The sequence below is a fragment of the Saccoglossus kowalevskii genome, chromosome 5, assembly GCF_978046115.1.
Source record: "Saccoglossus kowalevskii chromosome 5, keSacKowa6.1, whole genome shotgun sequence".
NCBI classification, from domain to species: Eukaryota; Metazoa; Hemichordata; class Enteropneusta; family Harrimaniidae; genus Saccoglossus; species Saccoglossus kowalevskii.
Window position 1 is genome coordinate 11,049,936 of NC_140645.1, and position 15,430 is coordinate 11,065,365.

The 15,430-nt window shown below is 35.4% G+C and overlaps 1 long non-coding RNA gene across 1 annotated transcript; it reads left to right on the plus strand.

Moving 5' to 3' along the window:
* The first annotated feature begins 4,359 nt into the window (after positions 1–4,359).
* On the plus strand, positions 4,360–6,524 carry LOC146745483 (uncharacterized). The gene is made up of 2 exons (XR_014929488.1): positions 4,360–4,435; positions 6,280–6,524. It is a non-coding gene; the product is annotated as an uncharacterized LOC146745483 (long non-coding RNA).
* The last annotated feature ends 8,906 nt before the right edge of the window (positions 6,525–15,430 follow it).

Genomic DNA, 15,430 nt, shown 5'->3' on the forward strand with positions numbered 1-15,430 from the left:
ATATTCTCAATCTTCTCGCAATTTCTCTTTTATTAACTTCTATTTGTTGTTTTTTTCCGATTTTTTAACTATGTCCTTTCTTCACTATACATCTCGGACTTATTTTGTTTACTCCTTTCTCATTTTTAACGCATCTTTTTCCTCTTTTCGTTGTTTTACCTACTTTCAACTAGCACAATCCCAGCCATTTTTATTATCGTTATGATATATTGATGCCTTTTTATTGACCAATAAGATCACGACTATCACATTACATAGTAGCAATATTTTGTTCTGCCAGCCGATCCCATAAATGAGACCGTCAGGAACATCATTACTCATTCCCGTCATGTCTGCAGCAGAAGACATCAACACTGTCGAAGATTTCGACGTTGTGTTTGATACACCTATGCTAGACCTGACGATTGACATCCAACCTTTAGACTCTCTACCGACTCCAGCTCAGAGACGTTTACCAGACGCTCTCTTCTCTGAAATCAAGGGTAAGGTTAAATCTTTATCTAAACTTTACCGGACTGAGTCTTCAATTATTAATCAAATCAAATCTATTCATAAATTTTCGATATCGGGAAAAATTCCCAAAGGTTTGGTGGTTTCAAAGAAAACCGTAATACCTGGGTTGAAGCCGTCTACGGCATTCCTACAAAAGTGGGAACTCATTTCAACCCAGGCTTCGAAACAATATACCAAATTGCTTGATATTTATTTACCTTCGCATTTGAAGCAATTTCAGGCCGTTCTGGTGAAGGAAGAGAAGGAAGCGTTTGATCACATCAAACGCCTGGCTGGAGACGAGTATCAGGCTCTGGCGGTCAATAAATTGAGGCAATTCCTCAAACAAACGAGGAAAAGGGTACAGGACCCCCGAAAGGGTAGGAAACGTACTCCTAACCTCGAATAAATTAGTGCTTCGGCACACAAACCAAACGGCCCTTTTTAGGGCCACCACATCCTCCAAAAAGAGAACTACCGTTATTACTATGGATTCTGTCCATACAATCAATAACACAAAATGCAATAGACACTTCTCACGCAAAAAACACATTGCAAGATGCAAACGAATAAAGAAATACAATGCTAAAATGGCTAAAAATAAACGGTTGGTTGATCAAGCTCGGTTGGTCTCAGGTTTTATTCGGAATTTTTCGGGTAGAATCCTGACCCCAATAGAGATCATTGCCCTTGGCAACGGACTCAAATTTATACCAACCCCACCTAAGCCAACCTATCACACTCTGCTCAATGACATGTCTATGCTATCTAGGAGAATGCGTATTAAATATTTAATGCGCAATAAACAATCTCAACAACATCCTTTCAAAATGAAATCAACATGGAACCCACCAGACTCTAATAACAGTAGCCTCGAAAATTACATTGAGGCAACTAAAGTTGAGATATCCAAAATCACTACCAATAAACCCAAACAAAACATGAATTCTGCCGAAAGAGCAGCAATAAATAGATTACATCATGATAACACAATTGTAATAAAACCATTCGACAAAGGTCGTGGTATTGCAATCATGAATACAACTGACTATATATATGAAAGCCTTCGTCAATTAAACAACGAACAATACTACACTAAAATTGGTGGTAACGATACTATAGTCACGTCTAATTCGGTCCATGAGCTCGTTACAGAAATGTACAATCTGGATTTAATCGATTACGACACGTATAAATATACAGACCCATTTAACTACACAGTTAGAACGCCCCGGTGGTATTTATTGCCTAAAGTACACAAACCACCACCAGAGGGCAGTATATTTGTTGGTAGACCGATAATCAGTGGTTGCTCTGGTCCCACAGAGAAAATATCAGAATTGATTGACCACTTTTTAATTCCAATCGTCAAAAGACAACATACTTATATCAAAGATACTACAGATTTTATTAATAAAATCGAAAATATACAAGTATCTGATAATAACGTCCTAGTAACCTTGGATGTCGTATCAATGTATACTAATACTGTTCACGAAGAAGCGATCCGAGCAACCGCTAATGCAATGCAATCGAATTACAATCACAGTGACAGTCCTTTGAAACCACTACCTGGGGAATATATAATTAAACTCCTTGAAATCATTCTGAAAAGAAATACATTCGAGTTTAATAATGAGTATTATACCCAAACATGTGGAGTTAGCATGGGATCACCGTCTTCACCTGAGATTGCCGACATTACATTCCACCTACTGGAAAATCAGATTTTACTATCTGGTGCTCGTTATATCAAAACATGGTATCGTTTTCGAGATGACATTTTCATGGTATTCAATGGTACCATACCTGAATTACACAAATTTATTCAGGATGCTAATATGCTTCATGATAAATACCAGCTCACATTTGAATACTCAATGACACAAGTCACGTACCTTGACCTTGACCTATATAAAGGACAACGCTTCCTTGATCTGAATATACTAGACGTGAAAACGCACACCAAGACAACGGAAACGTTTCAATATTTGAAACGTAATTCCTGTCACCCTACATCAGTATTCAAAGGTTTTATTAAAGGCGAAACTATTCGATATGCTCGTACATGTAATAATGCAAACGATTTCTTACATAAACGTAATTTATTTATTGAAAAATTGCGTGTAAGAGATTACACAAATAACGATATCGAAAGATACTCTTCAATTAACGAACATGACAATCGTATCTCACATTTACGAGAATCAATGCCCTATAATGAAGGGCAAACAATATTCACAACTACGTTCAACCCATATATACAAGGGTACAGGCTCAAAAGAGCCCTATTAAAAAACTGGGATTTAATTCGGAATGATTTGTTACTGTGTAACATTTTTCCAAATCCCCCCCTTATTGCATTTCGTAGAAATATTAACTTGAAAGATAAACTCACAAGTTCTAGTCTACGTACTGACAAACTCATGAAAAATGACACACCAAACGACGAAGAATTACTTAACATTTTAACTAAATTGTATAATGAAAGTAATAACGTCGAACATTCTGAAAGCTAATTTAATCGAACGATTCGGTCAAGTACTGTTCCGACTGATGAAGGGTTCAACATAGAACCCGAAACAGCACCATCACACTAGTGAATAATCCAATCACGGATAAATTTGAGTGCTGTATCGACATAGGCTTTCTTCGTACTCAGTTTTGTATTTCATTATTGTTTCCGTGTTTACTTCTATCAGGATCACACCTGTAAACTATTTTAACACGGAATTCTACATCTGTTACGTATTTAGTTAGCTAATGCAATACTGCCCTCAGTCGTTGAAATGTTCGTCAATCCACCACCCCCATCAACAATTGCTACTGTGAGAGGGAAAAAACTAGACTTAGCAACATGTTGAAAGGTACAGTGTGTGCCGCACTGCGATAAACATTGAGCTTCACTTTGAGAAACACATTGACTGTCAAATTATGAAACAAAAACCAATAAGAGACATTATGAGAGTAACTTTGTGTGCTAGGAGCTTAGTTAATGTGAGTGTCACGATGGGGAAATTTTGTGGTCCGCAGGTAGAACCACAATGTGAAAGATACACTATAATATACACTATATACACTATGATGGCCAGATGAAGACATTTATTGTGGTTAATAGTTTGATTCAGAGTAGATATGCCTGTGTTATACACCTAGGAACACAATAAACAATATATTTTGAACAAGTGTTACACACAATCCTAAGTGTTACCAAGATGACCACTGTTATAATCATATTAACAACATTGTCAGCCACAATCGGTACTGTGGACATAGTGTATTGAACGTTCAGAGACAAATATTGATTCTCTCTGAGAGCCACATCTATTACCTCTCATTCACATATTATGGTCAGAGAGAGGCATACATCGAAGGTCATAACGCGAATCATAGTAAAAGAATGTTACATGGTGAAGGTCACAGTGATGAGGGTCTGGACATTGTGAGGGTCATAGCGCCTGAATAGAATATGAAGATGTAAATTCAGTCGTACAGTGTGTGTTTAGGTTTTGCAAACAGTCTAGTAGTAATTTTAGGCACTGATTTAAATCCAAATTTTATTATGCAGGTATATAACCACTCGAGGCTAGAAAAATATATATTATCCACAAATCAAAGCAGGTATTGAAATGGGAAATTTACAATGATATTTGCATATAAATTAGAAAACAGTTATGAAATATGAGATTGTTTTTTGTAATTTTTTAAAAACACTATTTGCCAAATGCAATAAAGAGTATTTTCATATTTTACAAACTATTAAATATAATTGATATGGTATTATAAATGGTTAGTGACACGGCAAAGCTGCTATGTCACGAAAAGACACACATCTCATGAATATGTAGATATAAACAGGCTATAGTATTACATTTCAGTCAGTACAACCAGTGCGGTCATCGTACTACAGAAAACACAAGTGAATTTGTCAAGCTATTGTGAAGTGAGTAGACATCTGTTTCAGTTAATTTTGTCATTATGATTTACTTAATTGCATTTGCCCCACAATTGGTGATATGCAGATCATAACTGGCAATACAAGAATATTCAACTAGTTATGAAATAGGAAAGAGCACACGCGCTACCGACGTAACAGTATGCTAACCATCGATATTCTGAATCTAATCGGAAAACACTCCTTGTTTAAAACAGTACCTGTTTAGTAGAAGTCTTGTTCTCAACAAAGCTCTTTTTCATTATTCCCGTTTTCCAGTTCTTAAGAAAATCAGTTCAATTTAAAAAACTAAATATTCTTTGAGAACTGTAGGAATTATGAAGGCAGGCGGGATTGTTTTGGCACAAGCACTTTGCCCTAAAATGCAAGTTGGCAAATTATTTGACCTTTTAAATCTGTTTAAATTTAAAATCATATCAATATACTGTCTAAATAAAAACAGTGAGACAATCATAAGTTTACGCGCAGTATGATAATTCGGAAAGTTTGACCTTTTGCGAATTTTCTAAATCAAAACAGCGTGGTTGCTGAGTCTTTTTGGGTAGATTTTGACCGAGGATCAGTCCAGGAGCCACGAGCAGAATGTACACGGCGTATGTGACATACAATCTGTATGTGACCATATGCTTAGCTCTGCTGGATGAGTGGTCCCTAAAAAGTACATAGAACTATCCATTTATGTCATTTTAGCACGTAAGGTGCAAGTTGCACTATTGAGCATATTCATTTTGAAATAACACATTCTTCAGAAACTGCTCGATTGGCAAAACTTCTTATCGACAGTAAAATTTGTTCTGAGAAAATTTGTTTATGATACTTCTATACAATGACACATCAGTAATTCACAACAGTCAATTCTGGGGACTGTGTTGACAATCAACACATAATCGAAGTGAAATAAATCACTCTATATAAGACACATGATTAGAGTAGAATACGAGGGTACTGAGCAACAAATCTGAAATACACAGGAACTGCTGTTGCCTTTCGACCTTTGAAAAGGCTCACAATGAGTCCCTGGAGGTAAAGGGTATCCCTCATCACCTATTTTGAAACTAAATCCACTTATCTGGACTCAATATCGAATGTTTGAAGGAAGATCCAGAAACTGTAATAATCGCTCCGTGTCATGACTCTTCATGATGTATCACTGTCACCAAATGCGTAGCTCCAATCTGTACCTAATTAGTTAGTAGATACAGTTAAATAACGCACGAAATAATCTTACAAGCGTTAACAAACCGTCGACGTTATGATGTCATAACTTGAAGAATAGGCTCAATCAAATAACGTTTCCAGTATGTCATAAAACTTTAGTTTATTTCTATATTTCATGAACATTTTCCCAACCATTACACACAAAATACGTTACTATTTCCACTAAAATAATATTTGGTAATTTGGTGTTCGACCATTCGCTGCGAACACGATAAATAATGTTTACGTAAGAGTGTGCTACTGGTGTGTCCGAAATTCTAATGCGTTGTGTCATTCCCCGTCTAGTTTATAGTCATACAAGAATACAACCGCGCACACATTCTCCAACTCGTGGGTTATTACTTACACGTTACTTTTTTTCTTTATTTACTCAATACATTTCAAATAAACAATATAATATAGATATAATGGCACAGTGTCCACTTTGTGTGCATATTTATTACGTATATTATTCTAATAATCATTATACTACCAATATCTAGTTACCTGTAGAAACCAGGGCGTCTAGCTAGTAAACTACATTAAATTTACATTATTCCATACATATTTCACCGATCCAGCACTTTTGCATATCTCCCTAGATTTTAGCATATTCTGTGTTTTTTTCACTCTAGACATGGTAAAATTACGAATATTGTTGTTGGTTTGTCTGGTTGTCATAGTTAGTTTGAGCGAAGTTCGGGCCGTGATGTCATTCGAGTTGCCATCTGACATTCAACTTTACAATGCACAACAAACAGAGGAGAATAACTGGACCAGCGACCTGGAAAAAAGAGCTTGTCCTCCCGCGTGTTGAAATTAGCGACATGTGGACGATACGAATACATAATATAAGTAGTAAAATATACAACTAATGATATATTTTTTGTAATTTTCACAATTTGTTTTACGTTATAGGAGCTATTTACATTGCAAACAAATCCTAAAATTATCATGATTTGAAAGGGAAAGTAAGAAATATACCGACAACACAAAGTGGAAATTATGTATTATTATGTCGAATTGACATCCTCCAAAATTGATAAGCCAGGGAAACTAAATGGGCAATAGATGTAGTATTTTTTACAGTCACAAATATTGTTTGAAACCTGTAAAATATAAAAAAAATATATTCTTAGGGAGTCTTGCATATTAAAATGTAAAATCTAGTGATATAAAGGAAACAATATTATTTACTAAAATAGGCTTGAGTGTGATGTTGAGGTGATTTAATCAGATTGTCATATAAGGAAGATATTTTCGCAATCGAAAAGTCGACCTCTTATTCTCAGACGAAAACCAACTGATGGCGCTTAATTCGAAACTCGTGAGTGAAGGGTCTTTGACCCTCAGTCATTCCTAACTTTTGCAACGTGTGTCAATGTGATAAGCAAATGCCGGATAAAGTGCTACTATGTTTGGTGTTCGGGCAGTAGCATTATATTATGCATTGTATGGCAGTTGGTAAAACATGAATGGAAGTTTCTTACATTTGTGTGTTTTATGTAAGACACCCATCAAAAGAACTTTTGATTTAGCTGGCACATAGAAGCCAACAGAGTATACAATTCAACCCCGTATACTGCATACGATATTGATATTGATTCACTGAATGAGAGATTCCATCTACAAATAATGTAACCAAGTAACTCATTGGGAGTGTGTGAGGAGTCCACTGCATAAAACCAAATCGCTTAGTTTTCTACTGAAATGAAAGCTGTAGTCTTGAAGTTAGATAAGTTGGATATTGTATTCGATGGTTACACTTTCTTCTTGCCTGTCACTCATCTCTTTTGAACATATTTTTGATGATCAACTTGTATTAATTGCACTTAGATTGGATATGAATATTGGATACATTTTGCTACTGCTCAGCTCACAAAGTCAATGCAAAAATGCTTGATATGGCATTTATTGAATGTACTCTTACAGTGATTAGACCGACAGCTTGATATGGCATTTATTGAATGTACTCTTATAGTGACTAGTCCGACATTCGACACTTAAACAAAGCATAACAACTTACCTAACGCGGTAAACCACCACCACCACCACCAAAAATCCATTACAATAATATTATTAAAAAAAAAGAAACATTGAAATAACCTACAAATAATCCTCAATTTATATTCGGTAAACCCTCAATCAATCTGATTAAAATCTGATGTGGTGTACGGGCTTTAATTATTTTGGCTATAAACTTATTTTAATTTTATCACTTTTGTTATTAATGCCTTTTTATTTTACTTTGATTTTCATTTTGTGATTTTTTTTATATTCCGCCCTACATACATCTGATACGACGCCTATGTAAGTCCCGTTCAAATCTCGCGTAAGTAACAGTCATTCACAGCCCCCCTTTTATACAGGCTGTCGGTTGCTTACTTTTCAGTGTAGCGATACTCTACGGGCAATCTTTCTGTACATTATATTTTTCCCACTTGAATAAACCATTAATAGAAAATTGCTAGTATATTTTTATTTACAGAAGAAATTCTACAGCATTTTACAATTGTTGTCATTACATTGAATATTTTTTTCACTTCCAACAAATGTGTACACTTCCTGATACATCTTCGCCAGCCAAGGTTCGTTCATTCAGTCATCGCTTCAATTTTACATCAAACACTGAGCATAATTATCTATAATGGAAGCAAAAACATAAGTAAATCGTAATGATTAGAACACTGTAAACAGCTATAGTAAACAATGCAAACTGATTTTAAATTGTATAACGGTCACCGGCCCACGGCATCGACGCAGACAATTGGAGCAAAAAATAATTCTTGATCAATTGCGATGTGTTCCAAATAAAAAAAAAATTATTCCAGTCCAAATCAGCTCAATTACTTTAATAAAGAGTTGTTATTGTATAATGTACAAAATGTTGATACATTTTGATGAATATTTACAGCTACGGCTTCAATACCGTAGACGATTTTGTCCCGATCGTCAACAAAACATCACCGGTCTCCAGGGCAAGCGATTGAAAGACGACAGCGGTGTTCGGTCGAACCGGTGGAAACAAAATCGTCACTCCCAGAATAACTACGCAAAATAACGATCTAAACTCGAACCATTCGAGCCACAATATAAACATAAAAAAATGACTTTCGTTAAATTTGACAATGATAAACTTACCGTAAAGCCGTGTTTTTCTCGGTCGCTAACGTCGGTATAATCCGCCCTTTTATTTGAGTGTGTTTGCCACCCGACTCTGCCCGGTGACGTCATAATGTGCGTTATAGAAGGAGGTCTGTGATTCGTTGACTAAAATCGTCGACAGTGGGTCTCGTTGAAATCTCGTTACATAGGCATCGGGTCAAATGTATGTATGGCGGAATTAAAAAAAAAATCACAAAATCAAAATCAAAGTAAAATAATAAAATAAAAACGCAGTAATAACAAAAGTAATAAAAAATAAAATTAAAATAAGTTTATAGCCAAAATAATTAAAGCCCGTACACTACATCAGATTTTAATCAGATTGACCCTCAATATATCAATATGAGTAGTCGATTCACTTCTACATAGCCAGCTTGAATATTGAGTAACGACTTTCTTTTTAAGATCTTGACTCGAAGACGGGAGCCTATTATGATTCTCAAATTCGTCTTTGCTAGTGCAAGATCTAGCACATGGAATAAGATGGGATATATGTACACCATATGCAGAAAAGGAAAGACATTATATTGTATTAGATTAATATTGATAGAGGAATTATTGGTAAAATGTATCATATCAATATATCTAGAGCTGAAATTGAATGATTTCCCCCCTGATTCTGTCTCTTATGAGTAAAAAAATATATTTAGCCAGTAGATTGGTACCATTGTGATATCAATGTTTTGTTGAAGAAATGGTCATCAAAACCTACAAATATGCTGTAAATCAAATACTCAAACATACTGATGTTGTTTTTGTGTAGATATAAGTAACAAATGTTATTGTAATACAACATATGTGTATCGTGTTGAACATTTTTGTTTGAAACGCTTGAAGTGTGATATCTTTCACAATTAATTTGTATATAATGCACAAGTGTTGGATCACACATGCAACCAGCGAGATGTAGTCTTTATGATGGGGTTACAATTAAATGTCTTATGGTTACCGTTAGCATGGTTGGTTGGGCACTCCCATGTATTACATATGATACAACGAAACACTGGTCATAGTAACACACGAACATCAAGTAATAAATAGTCTGTATCAGCTGTAATTGCAGGCAATGGATTGACCCAATATGTTACCCAATAGCAATTATTATTATTATTATTCTCAATTTCAGACGATGCCCATATGTAACTGAACTCCGCTTAAAACGCCTTAATCCAATGTCTGTTCAGGCCATGCAACATTTAATTTCTCTGACGTACACAACAATGCATTGGTCGATGAGTTTACCCACATAACATTACAATTGTTTGTATAAACCTTGTAAAATTATACACATAGCTAAACGCGTTATTTGATTATAAGCCTAACCCAAAAGTCGATGATAGTTATTGTAGAATACATTTAAATTTTTGATCAACGACGTTTTAAATGAATACCGCATTTGAAATCAAAAACATTATACCAGAAAATAGTTAACATTTTAACTGCAGTTAGTCTGCAGTCTCCACAAAAGTAGATCTGCCTTGATGCAGAGCATAGTTTGTTGGTATTCCCTGTCCATGTCACAAAAATAGATAATTCGAGCATCAATGTAGTTTAAATTTTGGTTGTTAATATAAATATTGAATAACATAGGAGACATTACCCCGCCTTGTCGAAATAAACTATTATATTGAAAAAAGTGCACAAGTGTGTTTTCATATGAACACATTGGTATAATTAATTAAAAGCCGAAATAAATACACCGGTATGTCACGTTAAGTTAGTTTATTAAAAAGAAACCAATAAGCAGAACAGTCGGTATAGTCTTTTTTTCTGAAACAGAAATTATTTAAAGACAAGTAAATATAGTTATTTAGCAAGAAGAATATGTTCCAAAATTAATTAAAACAGGTGTAATTGTCATTAGGTGATATAAGCCATTGTAGTCACCTGACCACTCATATTGTAAAGAAGAACTTCAATTATGTTTTTTTGGAAATATTCTATGGTTCAGAATTGCAGAAAAACTAAAACGAAACATGAACATGTGCGACTAAAGAACAGGGCTAAAGAATTTCAGGTGTGTTAGCCAGTACGTACATTACCCTCAGGGCCGTCACTGTGAAACTCAATTGCTCACTCATAGTGATTGTGGTTCCCTTTTAACGCAATCAAACACATACATTCATGGAGGTTCAACTTCAGGGATATATTGTCTTTAATGCATATTTCCACTATGTTACCATGCATTTTGTACACATGAAACAATTTCCAAACACCTCCAAGCAAGCGACAAACATCTGCTTATGCTGGTGGCATATATGACCATGAACTTTGTTGTACTAAAAAAAGAAAATAATGAAACATTTCCCATCATTAAAATACAGATTACTTACGAGATGTTTTTTGCTAAGGTAAATGTAACTATTTTTAAAAAACATACCTAATTACATGGCTGTTTTTAAATTATACATGAAACGAGTCAATCTACTGCACACACTTTCAGTAATATGAAATACCTTGCCACATTCAATTTCTCTTGCAAAATGCCATAGCAAATATTATTAAATACTGAATCTGTACATACTAACGTGTTCTACTTGACACGCAACCTGTTCATTCCAGAAAACAATGGCTGACTGTAAAAAGTCAGGTCAAACAAACGGAACTTGAAAGCCGCCAAAGAGGGCGCTATATCGCCAACCTACAACGGGAAAATTGGCCTCAACAGTGACATATAAAGTGACATACATGATGTCTGCTATAGTGGATGTCATTGGGAAATTGAACACATCATTTACAATATTATGCAAAGTAATCCATGTTATGTTTGTTATTGTGAGGAGGACATCAGAATAGGGTTTCACACTTACCTCAAGCCTAACCAGTGTAAAATTTAGGGCGCCTTTCATGGAAACAGAAAACGATATTAGGAAACTCATTTTATTACTCGCCGCTGGGTTTCATGTACTCGCGCGCTAAAACAACAATTCAGGCATTTTATATCCTTGGTAGGATCGGCCACAGCAAACAAATTTAGCGGGATTGGTGTTGATTGGTTCGTAGCCATAGGAGCTGTGATTGATTTGAAAAAAAAAGTCTTGAAATAGCGTTTGCTATCAGTACTTGTGCTAGTTTTCCGAAATGTTAAGCATGTAAAAATAAAAATAATTGAATAAAAACAATAACAATAAAAGCACTGAATCACAATTAAATACTACTGTATCAATAATATAACAGTAATAATTGAAGAATTAATTAATTATTGTCATTTTGGTCAACAGTTATAGTGGCTGTCACTGTGCGACTGAATACGGCATTACAGTGGCTTTCAAACTCACCATTTTATAAGGCTGAGACTCGCAAGTAGCCCAGAATGTGGCTCACAGTATACAAAATTGTGGTTCGAAATGTGTCTATTAATGCACCTCTCATAGTAATAGAGACCTCGTCGCGAGTCTCTTACTGGTTAATGCAAGTCCCCGAAATTAATCTTTTATATATCTCAAATACCCCCCCCCCCAGTGTTCTCAATCTGTCCAACACAGCGGCTCTTATATTGACTTTCAAAATCCTTTTTAATGACTCAAGTTGGGATGAAATAAATCAATATACGCAAATATGACATTCAACTTATTCATTCCAATCCAAATATCACATGACAAGTAACTATTGACGGCGAACAAACAAAAACAGCAAATTGCTGTACATAATTCATACAGTAAATACAGCATACAGTAAATATTCATGAAGAGCAAACCTGACATAAACACACAAAACACTGAATTAAGAAAGCATTCACGTGTAACATGTCAACAAGAATGAATAAATGTGCTGTAAATAAACAATACATTATACACAATTATATGATGCAGTGTTCACTACATATGTTATTGCATCATAATCTATAGACACTTGTATCGAGCAGCATGGAAAATCTCAGCACATATAAAACACAGCAAATTGCAAGAAATAGTATTTTCATCGTATTTATAGATTGACACAGCAGCCAACACAATTTAGTGGCTTTCAATTTCTCAGAATTGGAAGTGCTCGATGAGGGAACCAACCAATTGGAACTTACGGTTGTGTTGGTCGCTCTAAGCAGACTGCCCTTTGAGCCTCTCAGATCAGCAACATTCAAACTATTGACGTTGTAAACAGTCTTCCTACTCACCCTCACTTCAGGTAGGCGTCGGGCTGAACTAGGGGCCCTGTTCTTTTCGTACGAATGTGTTGCCTTTATGGACAATAAGTCGTGATAAAACCGATCGTTATTCCTGTAATAACTGAAAAGGAGGCAGCACATGAATAGTGGATGCAACTGCTCCACAGACTGTCGACTGTCTCAGATCTACCTGCATATAGCACAACCTGTGTTGTGGTCAATGTTGAGGATCTGGATGTACAAATGTAGTTAAGATATCTGATGAAGATAGTGATGACGATTAGCAATTACATTAATCAAACAATAAACTTTTGGACAGAATTATAACTATTTAATACAGTTTGTTAAATCAAAAATATAGTTTATAGAGTTTAAATGGTCTGTTATGTATATAGTGTAGGAGATTTGTAGATCCAATCAAGATGTTTCCTTCCTCTATTTTTTTTCAGATGTGACAACCATGTTGAATTTATGCAGATGAAGCGTCCGTCTACCCAGGAAACCATTAATTTACATATTTTCTGTACTGTACGATTCTCTTTGAAAAAACTTTCTAGCATCTTAAACTTATTACTTATACCACATAGAAGAGAAGCCGGAAGAGAAGTTACATTAAATAATTATATTATCGCGGCCATATTGGATTTATGCTAATTTTCATCTACCCAATCAACACATTTGTCACTCTCAAAGCTTCTCCGACTCAAAACAGTACCATAGCATCATGAATTTTTAAAATACCTTATTTTGAATTAAAGATATTTCCAAGTAGTTATATTTCCATGTTGTAAAAATGTGCAAAGCGGCCATTTTTAATATATGCAAATTAGGTATATTTTGGAAGCCTAGATTTTTCTAGACTTTTAGTATATCAATCTAGATACCTTTCCAAATAGCACTGTGAAGAAATTATTTCTGTTACAGTTTGCGACGGGTTGCCCCCCCCCCTTTTTTTGCTAGAATGACTGGACTATGTGTGCCTCAATATGATACAATTTGAGGTTCTCTGCGAGAAACTCATTGACTGTCAATAAAGACATTGTGAGAGTAACCTTGTGTACTGGGAGCTTGGTTACTGTGAGTGTCACGATGGGGAAATTGTTTGTTCTGCAGGTTGAGCCACAATGTGAATGATAGTGATATTTACAATGAAGACCAGATGCAGACATTCATTGTGGTTAATAGTTCAGAGTGGATACCCCTGTGACGTACACTTAGGGACACAATAAACGTCATAGTGTGAGCAAGAGTAGAGACAATCCTAAAGGTTACCGAGATGACCACTGTTATAAGCATGTTAAGAACCACATTGTCAGCCACAATGGGTACTGTGAACACATTGTATTGGCTTTCATCGACAAGTACTGAATCTCACTGAGAGCCATATCTATTACCTCTCATTCACATATTGTGGTTACAGAGAGACATACATCGAGGGTCCTAGTGTGAATTATAGTAAAACACACTGTTATACGGCAAAGTTCAGTGATTAGGGTCTAGATATTGTAGGGGTCATAACGCCTGAACAGAATATGAAGATGTTATTTCAGTCGTACTGTGGTTAGTGACACGGCAAAGCTGCTATGTCACGAATATACACATATCTCATGAATATGTAGATATAAACAGGCTATATTATTACATTTTAGTCAGTACACGCAGTGTGGTTATCATACTACAGAAAACACAACTGGATTTATGCAGATATTGTGAAGTGAGTAGACATATGTTTCAGTTATATTTTTTATAATGTTATGCTTAAATACAGTTGCCCCACGTTTGGTGATATGCAGTTGATAACTGGCAATAAAATAACACTCAACCAGTTGTAGAATAGGAAATAGCACATACGCTACCGACACAATATGCGCTTTAAAGGGGATTTACAACTACACGCCGCTGGACTTCCAATATCCAGTTGTGTTCCATCAGACTCTGCATGTGTAAACCAACTGTTAAACGCATACACAGTTTGCTTTATAAATGTAATACTACTTTTTTGCTAGTTTCTATGGTATTAAAAGTTTGCTAAACCTTCGATATCGGACGGTTTCCGTTCTGTTTAACTTTCTTGTTCTCAACAATGTCCATTTACTATGAATGCGCTCGTTCATTATTCTTCGAACTCATTATTCTTCGAATTCAGGCAAGATTGTTTTAGAATGGGCAGAGAGAATAGTACAACTTTGCCTTCAAATGCAAGTTGACAAATTATTTGACGTTTTAAATCTGTTTAAATTCAAAATGATATAAAAACAGCGTGGTTCAAAGTATGTATGTAATGTAACTTTTGCATGGATGAACAATGGACGGATGGTCAGTTCAGGAACCACAAGCAGAATGTACACGGCGCACCTGAAACCACTGTGTGTGATCACTTACTAGTCGTTGCATTCACTCACATATCATCTGCTTACCTCTGCTGGTAGAGTAGCTCCTAAAAATACATAGAACTAGTTTTATGTTTCACTTTAATACGTAAGGTGCAAGTCTCACTCTTGAGCACGTTCATTTTG